Genomic DNA, 12,955 nt, shown 5'->3' with positions numbered 1-12,955 from the left:
TCGTCATTTACATCAGTTATAACTCCCAATGCCATCCCTTCCCCACTCCTCCCTCACCATAATAGGCCCCAATGTTATGTTCCCCTTCCCATGTCTAAGTGATCTCATTGTTCAGTTCCCATCTATGAGTGAGAACATGCAGTGTTTGGTTTTCTGTTCTTGCGATAGTTTGCTGAGAATGATGGTTTCCAGCTGCATCCATGTCCCTACAAAGGACATGAACTCATCTTTTTATGGCTGCATAGTATTCCAAGGTGTATATGTGCCACATTTTCTTAATCCAGTCTGTCACTGATGGACATTGGGGTTGGTTCCAAGTCTTTGCTATTGTGAATATTGCCACAATAAAGGTAGACACTTTAAGGAAGATAAACTGATGGCCAGCAAGAATGGGGAAAGATGCTCAATATCAGTATTCATTAGGGAAAAGAATTAAAATCACAATGAGATACCACTACAAACCTATCAGAATGGCTGAAATTAAACAGATTTACATATCATGTGTTGACAAAGGTATGGATTAACTGGAAGTTCTATATTTTGGTGTTGAGACTGAAAAATGATATCACCACTTAAAAAAGCCTAGTAGTTTCTAAAGAAGCCAAACATTTGCTTACCATATAATCCAGCAAGTATACAATTGAGTTTTTACACAAAACAGATTTAAAAATAAGACTTGTACATAGATATTTATAGCTGTGTCCATTATAATAGCCAAAAAATGAAAGAAAGAAAAAACAAAAGTCCATCAAGAGGTGGATGGACAAACATGATACATTCAACAAACTATGGTACATTCATATGATAGAGTGTAGCTCAGTCATATAAAGGAATGGTCTATTGACATGCACAAAAACATAGATGAATCTAAAAATAGTTGTATCAAGTAAAAACTGCTACATTTTATAAAGAAAAAATTATGTGATTCATTTATATAAAATTCTAAATAATGCAAATTTACCTTTAGTGACAGAAAACAGTTCAGTACTTGCTTGGGAATGGAAGGTAATGACGAGGGGTAGAAGGAAAGGTTTTTAAAGCGACAGAAGGAAAATTTTGGTGGGGGCTGGTGATGCATACATTCATTATCTTGATTGTGGTGTCAAAATTCATCAAAATTTTATGCTTTAAACACATAAAATTTATTAGATGTCAATTATACTTCAATAAAGCTCTTCAATTTTTATAAAATCACCATGTTGCTAATGACTTCCATACTAAGAAGCACAGCTCTAGAAGTTTGTTATTCCTTTCAAATCTTGCTCTCATCTTGCTACTATAGAATTTTTTATGTCTATCTTTAATGCAAACAGAATTTTAGTGTCAACTTTGTTATTTTCTCTGCCTTGACAAATGCTTTATTATATAACCAAACTTCCTAAAATAATGCTCCTAGCTTGTTATCCCAAACAAAACATATCCTTTTCTATGTAGATTCTTTTTTATACAGCTGAAAACATTATAGCTGAGAAGAGTCTTAATAACATTGGAATATACTATATACATTTTATAGATGGGGAAATTGAGGTTTGGAAAGACTTCTAGTTCTAACATGGTTGTCCTTATTTTACATTATGGACACCCATTGCCTTTGTGTGTTGTATCCTTTCTCCATACTTTATTGTATTTTCTGCCTATCTCCTTAGCTTTGTTCATTTGCAGTTGGGTCTTAGTGTAGGTCAGTGCCAAATACTGCTTTCCCAAAATAACTTGTCTCCTCTTCTTCCATAATACAAGTATTGTAGTCAAGTACTTGACTACTCAGATATACCCTATTATATACCTCTTTCTCCGTTAAATGTAAACCCATTATTAAGTTCTCCCTTAGTCTATTTTGGCTGCTGTAACAAAATATCGTAACTGGGTAGCTTATAAACAACATGTATATATTCCTCAGTTCTGGAGGCTGGGACGTATAACATTAATGTGTTGGCAGATTCAGTGTCTGGTGAGGGTTCTGATCCTTACAGAGGGTGTCTTTTTACTGTTTCCTTATATGGTAGAAGGGGCTAGTTGGTTCTCCACAGTCTCTTTTATAAGGACACAAATCCCAGTCATTGGGGCTCTTTTTCATAATTCAGTTATTTTTGTAAAAGCCCCATCTCCTAACATTATCATTTAAAGGTTAGGATTTGAACATATGAATTTAGAAGGGAGACACACACGTTTAAACCATAGTAAGTGCTCACTCATGGAATTGGTGGAAGTGTCCCACTTCCTTGATAAAGCCTGCCTTCAAATGATAATAGGCTTTCCCAAACTCTTTTCTTTTAAGGGGGAATATGCATATATCAGCCTATCTTTGTCCTTGACAATGGTAATACTCAAGGAAATGGAAAGTTAAAATCTGTGAAGTATTCCTATTTCTGAAAAACCACATGAAATATAATTCACTTGCTTAAAACGCTGTGAGAATAACAAACTGCTTCTTCCCCACCCCCAATAAGGTACTGCATTATTGGTACTGCTTTACTTTATCCAATTAATACAAGGCCAGAAGTCCTTCACCTTGTGGACTCAGCTTCTTTCTCTGCAGGGACCAATCATTAATGGGCCTAATAGTACAGTAATGGCCCCATTTTCTCCAGTAACTACAACTGGAAATCAGGCTTATTGCGCTAAACTTGAGGAGGGTCCTCAGCCTAACTATGCCAATAAACTATGTGCTTACAAAGATTCCACCTTTTGGAAAGTAGTGGGGTTTAGAGATTTGCATTAGAATTTCTTAAAATCTTCCTTCTAGATGAGAGCTATTAGGTGAATTATTTAACTTCCCTATTGTATTGTCCTGTAAAACAAAAAATACCTACATAGATAAAATGTGAGAATGGAATAGAATTTTAGAAAAAGTTAAGTTAAATTTACTTTTCCTGTTATCTTAGAGCTGTAATTGATGTCCCTGTATTGATGATAATGGATGTTAAACAGTCACACATTCAAAAGAGTGATGCTGGTGCATCCTGCTAAGACTCTAAACAGTGGCCAACAATATGTTCTAGACTCTCCAATCCATCCCCTACTTCCAGCCTACGTATGGGAGAAAGCTGGAGGGCCGTGATAGGGCTTGATTAAAGTCAGGAGTTCTTTGAAAACAGATATTTGTGTAACAGAGAATACGATGGTGTTTTCTACCCCAAGCCATTGGAGAGGAGAAAAGGATGATAATTCTCACATGCCAAACCCAGGACCATGGGAGGATTGGTGCCATCATAAAATCCCAGGAGAGTGAGAGATATTTAACAGTGTTGATATGTATCCCTCAGATTTTGGAAGGTAAAAGTCTGGTGTCTGACTTGTGCAAAAGAATCAAAATTTAGAAGATAATGGGAGGTCTTCTGATAGCCTAGGAGTGAGGAATCAGTGCAAGGAGAGTTAAACTGCAGTCAACTACAATAAACTCAAGCTGTTAGATCCATTTTGAAAAGACCTGACCAAGATGCATACCTGAAAGGTCATGTGTGTGGGCAAACTGCTTGTTTTATGAACACAGTGTTTCATTTTTTTTTTCCTTGATGGCTCTTTATAGATAAATTTTCTCCCTTTTGTACAATGAAATAGAATAGCAAGAGATCATTTACAGGTTTCTTAGTTTAGGTTAATAATCAACTTGTAAATTAAAGGTAAGGTGTTGAATCAGAATAATACTTGATCATAAAAATAAAATAATGATACCAAATTTCTATGTCTGACATGATGTGGATTCCTAATATAAACAGGGAATTCATGTTTGACTCTCAATGACCATCACATAGTACTGTAAATCCTTTAACAGAAACAGACATTGTAAGTTTCACTTAATAATTATTTTATCTTTGCTTTAAAAATTAATCAGTTACTATTTTTCTACTGTTAAGATTTTTGATAAATGGCAAAAATGAGTCAGTTTTTATAAGATAAATAGTTGTTATTTCAAAAAGAAAAGGAACTTGAAGTTAAGAATAATTTTGTGATAGTTTTCATATCATTCACAGTAGAATCACTGAGGATGGTTCAATAATAAAGAGCTTGTTGATTCAATGGTCTGTGGAATTGCATCAGCCTTTCATCTCATATTGATGTTAATATCGTGCCAAGATGATTCACATAAGAAGCCATGCACATGATTTTGTCTCAAATTTTGGTTCTGAGCCAAGTAATAAAACATTGTGAATCCAATCTTGTCATTAGCATAATGGTAAATATTAGCTGTGAAATTTAAAAAAAAATTAATCTCATTAATTTTAGAGATCATGATCTGCAGTATAAAAATATTGCTTTAATTAATCAAATTGTATTTCAGACAATGTGAAAATACTTTCACTTCAAAGGCATGAAGATTACATAGAAGAAAAAGCCAGATGCAGGTCCTTATTTTTCCTCATTCATTGAATTTATCTTCACTAAGTTATTTAAAAAAATGGGTACATATTAGGCATTTATATTTATGGGGTTTATGTGATATTTTAATACAAGCATAAGTTACTATTTTTTAAGAAGTGAAAGAGGAGAAAAATTAACACTAAAAGTGTTCCTGGTAATTTTCACAAAAACTTTATTCAAGACTCGTAATAATCTTACAAGCAAGTCTTTATTATCTCTGTTTTTATAGACAAAAAAATCTAAGTATCATAGGTTAAATGATTTCACCAATTCAAAAAGGTAGTAAGTGATTTAGCAGGACTAAACATTTTTTCCAGATTCTAAATAGTGTGTATGATTTTCCCATAAATATTACGTATTCTTAAAGCTAAAGAGATTGTGGAGACAAAAGTGACTCCATCTTGATCTGCCATGTTGATTTCTGATTAACTCTAGTCCCATGAATGCCTCCTGATTCTTACTTTATTTACCGTCCTTACAGTTCTTATACTTTAAGGACTTTAGTGTAAGAAATGTCAGTCTTGATGTTATTGCACAAATTATAGGCTATGATATGCATAACATTCTTGCCAGTTCTGGAGAGTTGTCTGTAATCGTCTTGTTGAAGCACTATACCTTTTTTCCCTATGGCATATAAGCCTATGGGATAAGCATAGGGAATAAATTCCCTATGGAATATAAGTCTGGGAAGTGACAGTGTAGAGATCTACCTGCCTTGTGGCCTCCTAAGGCCCCACTTCTGTCTCTAAGTTCCCACATTAAAACATCTTTTACTGACAAACTGGATATGTCTGCCTTGTTCTTTGGTTTCTAGGCTCCCATGGTGTTTGGGGGCCACTTTGCACATGTGACCCTTTCACAGAATGGAGATATAAATGGGAATAAAGCTACAATCATAATTTAGGACTAATCAATATCTCTACAGGCAAAAGAAGGTAGAACTTCAATTGTTCCTTAGAACAACATAGACTGGTGTTTTCGAAAAAGCAAAGTGGAAATGATCAGGCAGCAGGGACTCTATGCAGAAAAAAGTAAGAACCAAAGAATTTCTCAGAAAAGGAGATTTGAAGCACAATTGTCATCAGTTCATAGGAGAATTTTGAAGGTAAATAGCTTAACGTTTATCACCTGACCCCTTCCCCAGAGTTCCAACCGCATATCACTGATATCCAGAAAAGTGATAAATTAGCTTTTACTCACCAGTGTCTTAGATATTCCATACCTTATAGTCCACTAAGAGCAAGTGTATCTCATATGCTGCTTTTATTTTTAATACATGGAGGTCATGATCTTACTAGTTGGCAGCACAATGCATTTTGATATGCAGCATAGGGAACAACTGTCCTTTTGGTTGTCTATTATTATCTCATTCACAGTTTGCTATGTAACATCGCTCAATGCCTTGTATGGCACTGCAACCTTCTAAGTAACTTTTGACCTTTTAATTTGAATTTCAGATTATTGTTATTTTTACTCAGATATATTATGGTTCTTAACATTTTCCTCAGTAGAATGATACTTTATCATTTTCTTTTAATTATTTCTTAGTTCTCTATCTTGTTGAAACCAAGTATTTGAAATGCAGGTAAGTCCATAATTAAACTCTGTGTGCCTGAAAGTGAAGAATCAGGGCAATTACTTTAATACATTCAACTCTAATGTAAATTTCAGTAATTAGTCATGTGTATTTGTTTATCTAAGCATATGTAAACATAGAAAAGGTACAGTAAAAAATATTATTTTAATCTTATGGTACCACCATGGAATATGTGGTCTGTCATTTATCAAAAGTCTTTATGTGGCACATAACTCACAGGAAAAGAGATGAAGAGTTGTAAAGGTGTCTTAGTCAGCTACAGCTGCTATATAAAAAAAAAAAAAATCCATGCACTGCTTATAAGCAACAGAAATCTATCTTTCACAGTTCTAAAGGTTAGGAAGTCTGAGATCAGGATGCTGGTATTGCCGGATTCTGGTGAGGGTCCTCTTCCAGGTTGCAAATTGTCAACTTCTCACTGTGTCCTCATGAGGCAAAAGGGGCAAGAGAACTCTCTGACTTCTCTTTATAAGGACACTAATCCTGTCTGTGAAGGTTCTGGCCTTTTAATGTAATCGCCTACTGTAGGTGCCATTTCCCAATACCATCACAGTGGGGGTTAACATTTCAACATGTACACTTTAGAGGGGTCACAAATTTTTAGTATATAGCAAGGGGTGTATATTTTTGGCAAGGGTTACTTTTATTACTATTGCAGGGATTAGTAAGAGCTATAATGTTATTGCTTTAATGCTGTAGTGTTTGTTGGTAATGGCTATGAATTATAGCATTCTGATTGTAGCACATGTGAGCATTTTTATTGTAATATTGGGTGAACACAATTTCTGGACATTCCATAAATGAGACTTGATAGACAGTGATTCATTGTTCTGTTTGTTTGATAGCACTAGTTAATAAAGTGTGTTTTATTTTGTTGATTTGAAGTAAAAGTTGGCTGATAGGACTTAGAAGGTGTCATTGAGTCACAAGTGATATCCAAGAGTCTGGTTGAGCTGGAATGAGTGTTGCTACTGGAGGAAAAATAGGAGGAGGATGAGTGCTAGCCTAAGTGTTAATGTTCGTGGTGATGTTACTAGGACTGACCTACCCAAATAGTCAACAGTGTGGTTCCATTATCCCCAGACTGACTCATGTTATTTTCCTGGTGTACAGATTGCATGCTGTTTTCAGTCATATCTTGTCAGTGATAGGGTATAAATTACCAAGACTAACATGATTCTGCAGTGGATGTGCAGTTACCACTAGCAAAGGTAAGAACTTTACAGATAAGAAGGAAGAACAACATAGTAGAGGTTAAAGTTGGAGGTCATCTTCAGCAAGAAGCAGGAGATCTGATTTTACCCTTGGTATCGACCAAATGATATTATCTCGTCTGGGGTGGGTGGGCAATTACTTCTACATCATGTTGAATTTCTACATGTTGAATTTTCTGCAAGAGACAAGAAAAAGATGAAATTATCCAGTGATATTCCTTTGGTGTTGGCAGTACTGCTAGGGCTCCCATGCAAATTGGTTTGCATTTTTCTGTGCAAACTAGCAATTGTGGTTGTGTCTATTGTGGGTGTATATACCAGCAGAGATCTCAGTGTCTCTCCAGGTGGTCTCCTTATTGGCTGTGAATTTAAATATGATGTACTTATGCCATAAAAGTGTGAACTTAATATTACTGGGTCTATGGCGAGTATTTTTAACCACTTGGAAGGCCATTGTCATCCAAGTTCTCTCAATAGGCCCTGTTTTAAGGCCCATATTTCTTTTATGATACATGTTCCTGTAAAATAGTAGAGTAAGTAAAAATACCAAGAAATATTAACGTGTAATGTTGATTGTTCAAATAACCAAGAGCACCTGCAAGGCTTCTCCCATGCTTATAGCTTATGACATTTACTAAAAGCAGATTATAAACAGCAACTTAGACTGTCTTCTATGTATATCATGCAAAACTGCATTTAACATCCATAAGCCATTGATAAAATAAACACTGTAGCTAAGGAGCCTCAGCTGCTGCTGCCCTTTGGTGCTCTCCAACCCAGAGATCCCCTGCTGTGTTGCTGACTGATGTCACCCAGACACATAATCTCCCTAACTGGTACCATATCCTGTGGGAGTTCCTTTGCCTTCTTCTCCTTCTGTGTCATAGCCTCTGGATGGTCGTAGGCTATAATGGTCTTCCCAAGCATGCAAACTTGTTAAACTGTTACCCAAATAAAGCTCATTGTGTGTTTCTGCCACATGGCGATCATATCTTTTTCTCTGATCAGGCTCCAAGTCCCTTAAACTTACCACACTGGAGCCATAGGGAAATAGAAAAAGAGACCTGCAAATAATTAGTTGTATTTATTTTTTATTACATAGTGGTCAGTTAAAATGTAAAGCGTTTTGACCCAAAAATCAGGAAGGGAGAACTTAGTCTGTAAGATCTAGGCAACTGAAAGCCAGATTATTTATTTGAATTCCTTCCAAAGGCTCAAGACTACTAGGAAATGGTCTTGAGCCTTTGGAAGGAATTCAAATAAATAATCAGGCTAATTGAAACGTATCATGTCCAACATGATTACCCTTCTTAAAGCAAATTACAATTAGAATGCTTTAACTTGAGAAATAAAGTCCAAATTGGTGTAAATCTATAGCTAAAATAGATATCAAGAAAAAATTAAAATGTTACCTGTCTATTTACTTTAATTCCAGGTCCCTATAGCCATATTTAATTCAGTTCTGACCGTATTGTAGAATAGATTAAAAACAGCTGAAGGCCACTTATGCTTTTGACCAGATGAATTAACAAGGATCAGGTTTACCCTCCTATAGGAATAAATAAAAAATAGCCAAATATATAAAATGGTGATCTGAGAGAGTTATTATCAGGCAATAGATAACAGTGATTCTGAAAGATGAGAAATAATGAGGGAAGTCCTAGAATTACTCCAGCGTATTGCCTTGAAAGAGTTTCCAGATCTTGGTACATATAGAGAGAACCAGATGGAGACTATGGAATCCTTGAGTTAAAGAGATGAAGCTAAGGGTTGAGGAATGACAAAGAAACTAGAATTTTTAGGACAGCATACCATGGACTAAAGAGATGCCCAGAAATAGAATTCTGGGGATCTTAGAGGATCACCCTTAAATATTCCATGAGTCTTGACTAGCAATATGTAGGAGGAAACTACCCAAGGCCAGGAGAAGAGCATGAAAGATTAGAAGAAAAATATCCAGCACTCATAGAGTTTGTGGAGTAGTGTCTGTTCCCATTAAACAGGATGGAAAATAACATAATTGACAGGGCATTGCGTAAAGTATACAGAAAAGTAATGCTTTAGCAGTGGAGAACAATTAGCCCTAGAATGAGGACTGCTCCAGAACCACCTAGCAAACTTCAAAAGCAAGACAAAAAAGGATAAAACTCTTTTCAAGTAGTTAACTTCATCACAAAACAAAGCTTAAGAATATTTATAGTCCGGGAGTGGTGGCTCACGCCTGTAATCCCCACACTTTGGGAGGCTGAGGCGGGCAGATCACGAGGTCAGGAGATCGAGACCATCCTGGCTAACACGGTGAAACCCCATCTCCACTAAAAATACAAAAAATTAGCCTGGCGTGCTAGCCGGTGCCTATAGTCCCAGCTACTCGGGTGGCTGAGGCAGGGGAATGGAGTGAACCCGGGAGGTGGAGCTTGCAGTGAGCCAAGATCTCGCCACTGCGCTCCAGCCTGGGCAACAGAGCGAGACACCATCTCAAAAATAAATACATACATACATACATACAAACATATAAAAAGAATATTTATAGAAACATAAAAATGTCCATCATCCATAAAAGTAAAATTCAAATGTTTGAATCCAATGAAAAAATTAGCAGGCATGCAAAGAAACAGAAAAATGTGACCTATAATGAGGAGAGGAGAAAAATGAACCAAACTGTCTTCCATGCATTTAAAAAGTTAGAGAAAGAAGACGTTTAAAAAGACTCAAATGGAACTATTAAAGAAGAAACTACAATGTCAAATTTGAAAAATAACTTGATAGGTTAATGACTATGTAGAAATTGAAAACATAATAAACTTGAAGGCATAGCATAGCAATACAAATCATCTATAATTTTACATAGACGTTAACGAGGAGAAGAAAATGAACAGCATCAGTGAGCTGTGGTACAACTTCAAGTTACCTAATAAACCTATAATTGGAGTCCCTAAAAAAGCGGAGTCCAAAAGAAAACTGACATAGTAATGGCTAAAGCTTTCAGATTTGGTGAAAACTACATACTTGATGATCTGAGAAGCTCAGTAAATCCCAATGAAAGACTACTATACCAAAACACATTATAATCAAATATTTCAAAACTAGTGATCACAGAAAATCTTTTAAAAAATCCAAAGGAAAGAAACATGTTATGTACACAGGAAACAAATTAAGATTACATCAGCTGTCTCATTTGAAACAATGCAAACAAGAAGAGAGTAGACACAAATATTTAAAGATCTAGAATGCTGCAGAAAAAGAAACTGTCAACCCAGAATTGTATAGCCCGTGAAAACATCCTTCAAAAATTAAAAAAAGAAAAGTGAGTTTAAAAAAGGAATATTAAATACAGTTTAAGGCAATGAAAAATTGAAATAATTAATCACTGGCATTCTCTCACCATCTAAATGTTAAGCTATATTTTTCAGGCAGAAGAAAAAGTGATACCTGATATAAACACAGATCTATGCCAGGGATTGGCAAACCATGTATCACAATCTGCCTAGCACCCTCTTTTTGTATAGCCATGAGATAGCCTGCTTTTTATACTTTTAAAGGATGATAAAGAAAAAAAAGAGAGAGAATCTAAAACAGAGACTGTATGTGACCTGTAACTCCTAATACACTTACAGAAAACTTCAAATTCATCAGCCGTACAAATAAATGAAAGTACTGGAAATGTAAATGTGAATATATGGAGAAAAAGAATATATCTATTTTTATTTAAATTCATTTAAAATATAGTTGACTACTTAAATATAGATAATAGCAACAAAATTGAAAGTGAAGTGTATCAAGTAGATGTAACAATAACAAACAAGTCCCAGCTGGGGATAAAGGGGAAGTCCATTATTTACTGTTCTTATAGTATAAGTGAAGTAATATAGCATCATTTGAGGATAAAGAGTAATAAGTTAAAAATGTGTTCTATCAAAATAAAGAATTGTAGCTAATATGTTGACAAAGAAGGTAAAATGGAATCACAAAATTAAATAAATCCAAAAGGTAGAGAAATAGAAAATAAATAGAAAATAATCAAAAGAAATAGAATAAAGAATAAATGGGAGATACAAAGTGTACAGCAAACTGATAGTTTTAAAACTAAAAATTTCCATACTCACATTTTATGTAAATGATCTAAAAAGTCAAAATGTACAAATAGAAAAATTAAAGAGAAGAGTAGCATTAAAAAAATAAATACCACTTTTAAGAAAAATACTTTAAATGTAAAGATATAAATATTTTAAAAATGTATACCAGGCTAAGACTGTCATACTATGAAAAGAAAGCTAAAGATTCTTTTTAAATATTAGAGTTCAGAGCAAAGAATATGGCTAGGGGTAAAGTGGTCAATCTCATAATAATGAAAGCATAAAGCATTAAAAGTTCAGATGTTTATGTATTTAAAAATGGTTTCAAAATAACAGAACTTAAGAATATATAAAGTCTAATAGGATTTTAAGACAAGATAGACAAATTAATAATGATAACTGGAGACTTTAAAACCACTTTCTTTTTAAGAGTTGATAGAATAGCCAGAAAATCATCCCAGGTATGCAGTAGTTGACTTGAACAATATAGATTAATTGAAATTAGGTCAACTTACCTGATCGAATTTTATGTTTAGAGTAGTCTACCCAATAAAATCAGAATACACATTCTTCTGATGTTGAACACATGGAATTATTTGGGAAGTATTCATACTTTGTCATTTTTTGGGAAGAGTTTCTGAATGTAATAGTTTTACAAAGATTGATCATATGCTAGCAACTTTTAATAAATCAGCTATAATAACTAACAACTTTTAATAAATCCAAAATGATTCAAGTCTACAAAGTACATTTTCTGGCCACAATGGAATAAAATTTGATATTAAAGACAGAAAGATTTCTGAGAAACCCCTAAGTAGTTTCAAAATAAACAGTCACTTCTAAATAACTGATGAGCCAGTGAGAAATCTGAAAGAAAATTACAAGTATTTTGACCTAAATGAAAAGGAAAAGATGACATTTGAAAAGATACATTATATATTGCAAAAGCAGTATATAGGAAAAATTTATACCACAGTGGTAAAAATTTTATAGCACTGAATTCCTATAATAAAAAAGAAGAAATGTCAAAATCAAAAGCAATAGTTTGTTTTTGAGAATAATTAACGAAGTTGATTTTAAACCTTTAACTAGATTAAAAGTTTAAACCTTTGACTTAATTAAATATTTATTAGGAAAAGTGATATTAGTACAGTGTCTCTAGATACTAAAAGAATATTAGGAGAATGTTACAAACACCTTTATACAGATATATTTAATAATTTATATGAAATGTACCAGTTTTTTGAAAGACATCAACTACCGAAGCTTACCCAAGAAGAAATAAATTGTAGAGTCCTATATATAAAGGAATTACATTTGTAGGAACAAACCTTCCAACAAATAAAATTCTATGTCCAAATTACATCACCAGTGATTTCTACAATATATTTGAGAGAAAAATAATACAAATGCTAAACAAACTCTTCCAGAAAAGTGGAAAGGAATACTTTCCAAGTGAATCATGTGTGCGGAATTAACCTGAGACCAAAACCTAGACAGAAACACTTCAAGAAAACTACAGACCAAAATACTGCCTGATGAAAGTTGCAAAAAACTAAAACAAAAACAAACAGAATACAACAATATGCAAAATGAATAATACATGGTGACAAAGTGAGTTTTACTTAGGAATGCAAAAAATGCGTTGTAGTTCACCATACTAAATTATTTAGAAAAATGTCATCTCAATAGCTATGGAAAAAGTCATT

General features: G+C 34.1%; 1 long non-coding RNA gene across 1 annotated transcript in view; it reads left to right on the top strand.

Moving 5' to 3' along the window:
• LOC117075073 overlaps positions 1-12,955 on the top strand; it is a 39,541-nt gene that overhangs the window by 20,402 nt on the left and 6,184 nt on the right. Inside the window, exons 2-3 of the long non-coding RNA XR_004433834.1 lie at positions 4,280-4,400; positions 5,285-5,464. This is a non-coding gene — a long non-coding RNA (uncharacterized LOC117075073). The remainder of the gene's footprint in view (positions 1-4,279; positions 4,401-5,284; positions 5,465-12,955) is intronic.

Source organism: Trachypithecus francoisi, unplaced genomic scaffold (genome assembly GCF_009764315.1).
Source record: "Trachypithecus francoisi isolate TF-2019V2 unplaced genomic scaffold, Tfra_2.0 Lachesis_group5, whole genome shotgun sequence".
NCBI classification, from domain to species: Eukaryota; Metazoa; Chordata; class Mammalia; order Primates; family Cercopithecidae; genus Trachypithecus; species Trachypithecus francoisi.
Note: the sequence above shows the minus strand (reverse complement) of the source record. Positions and strands in the feature narration are given on the sequence as shown.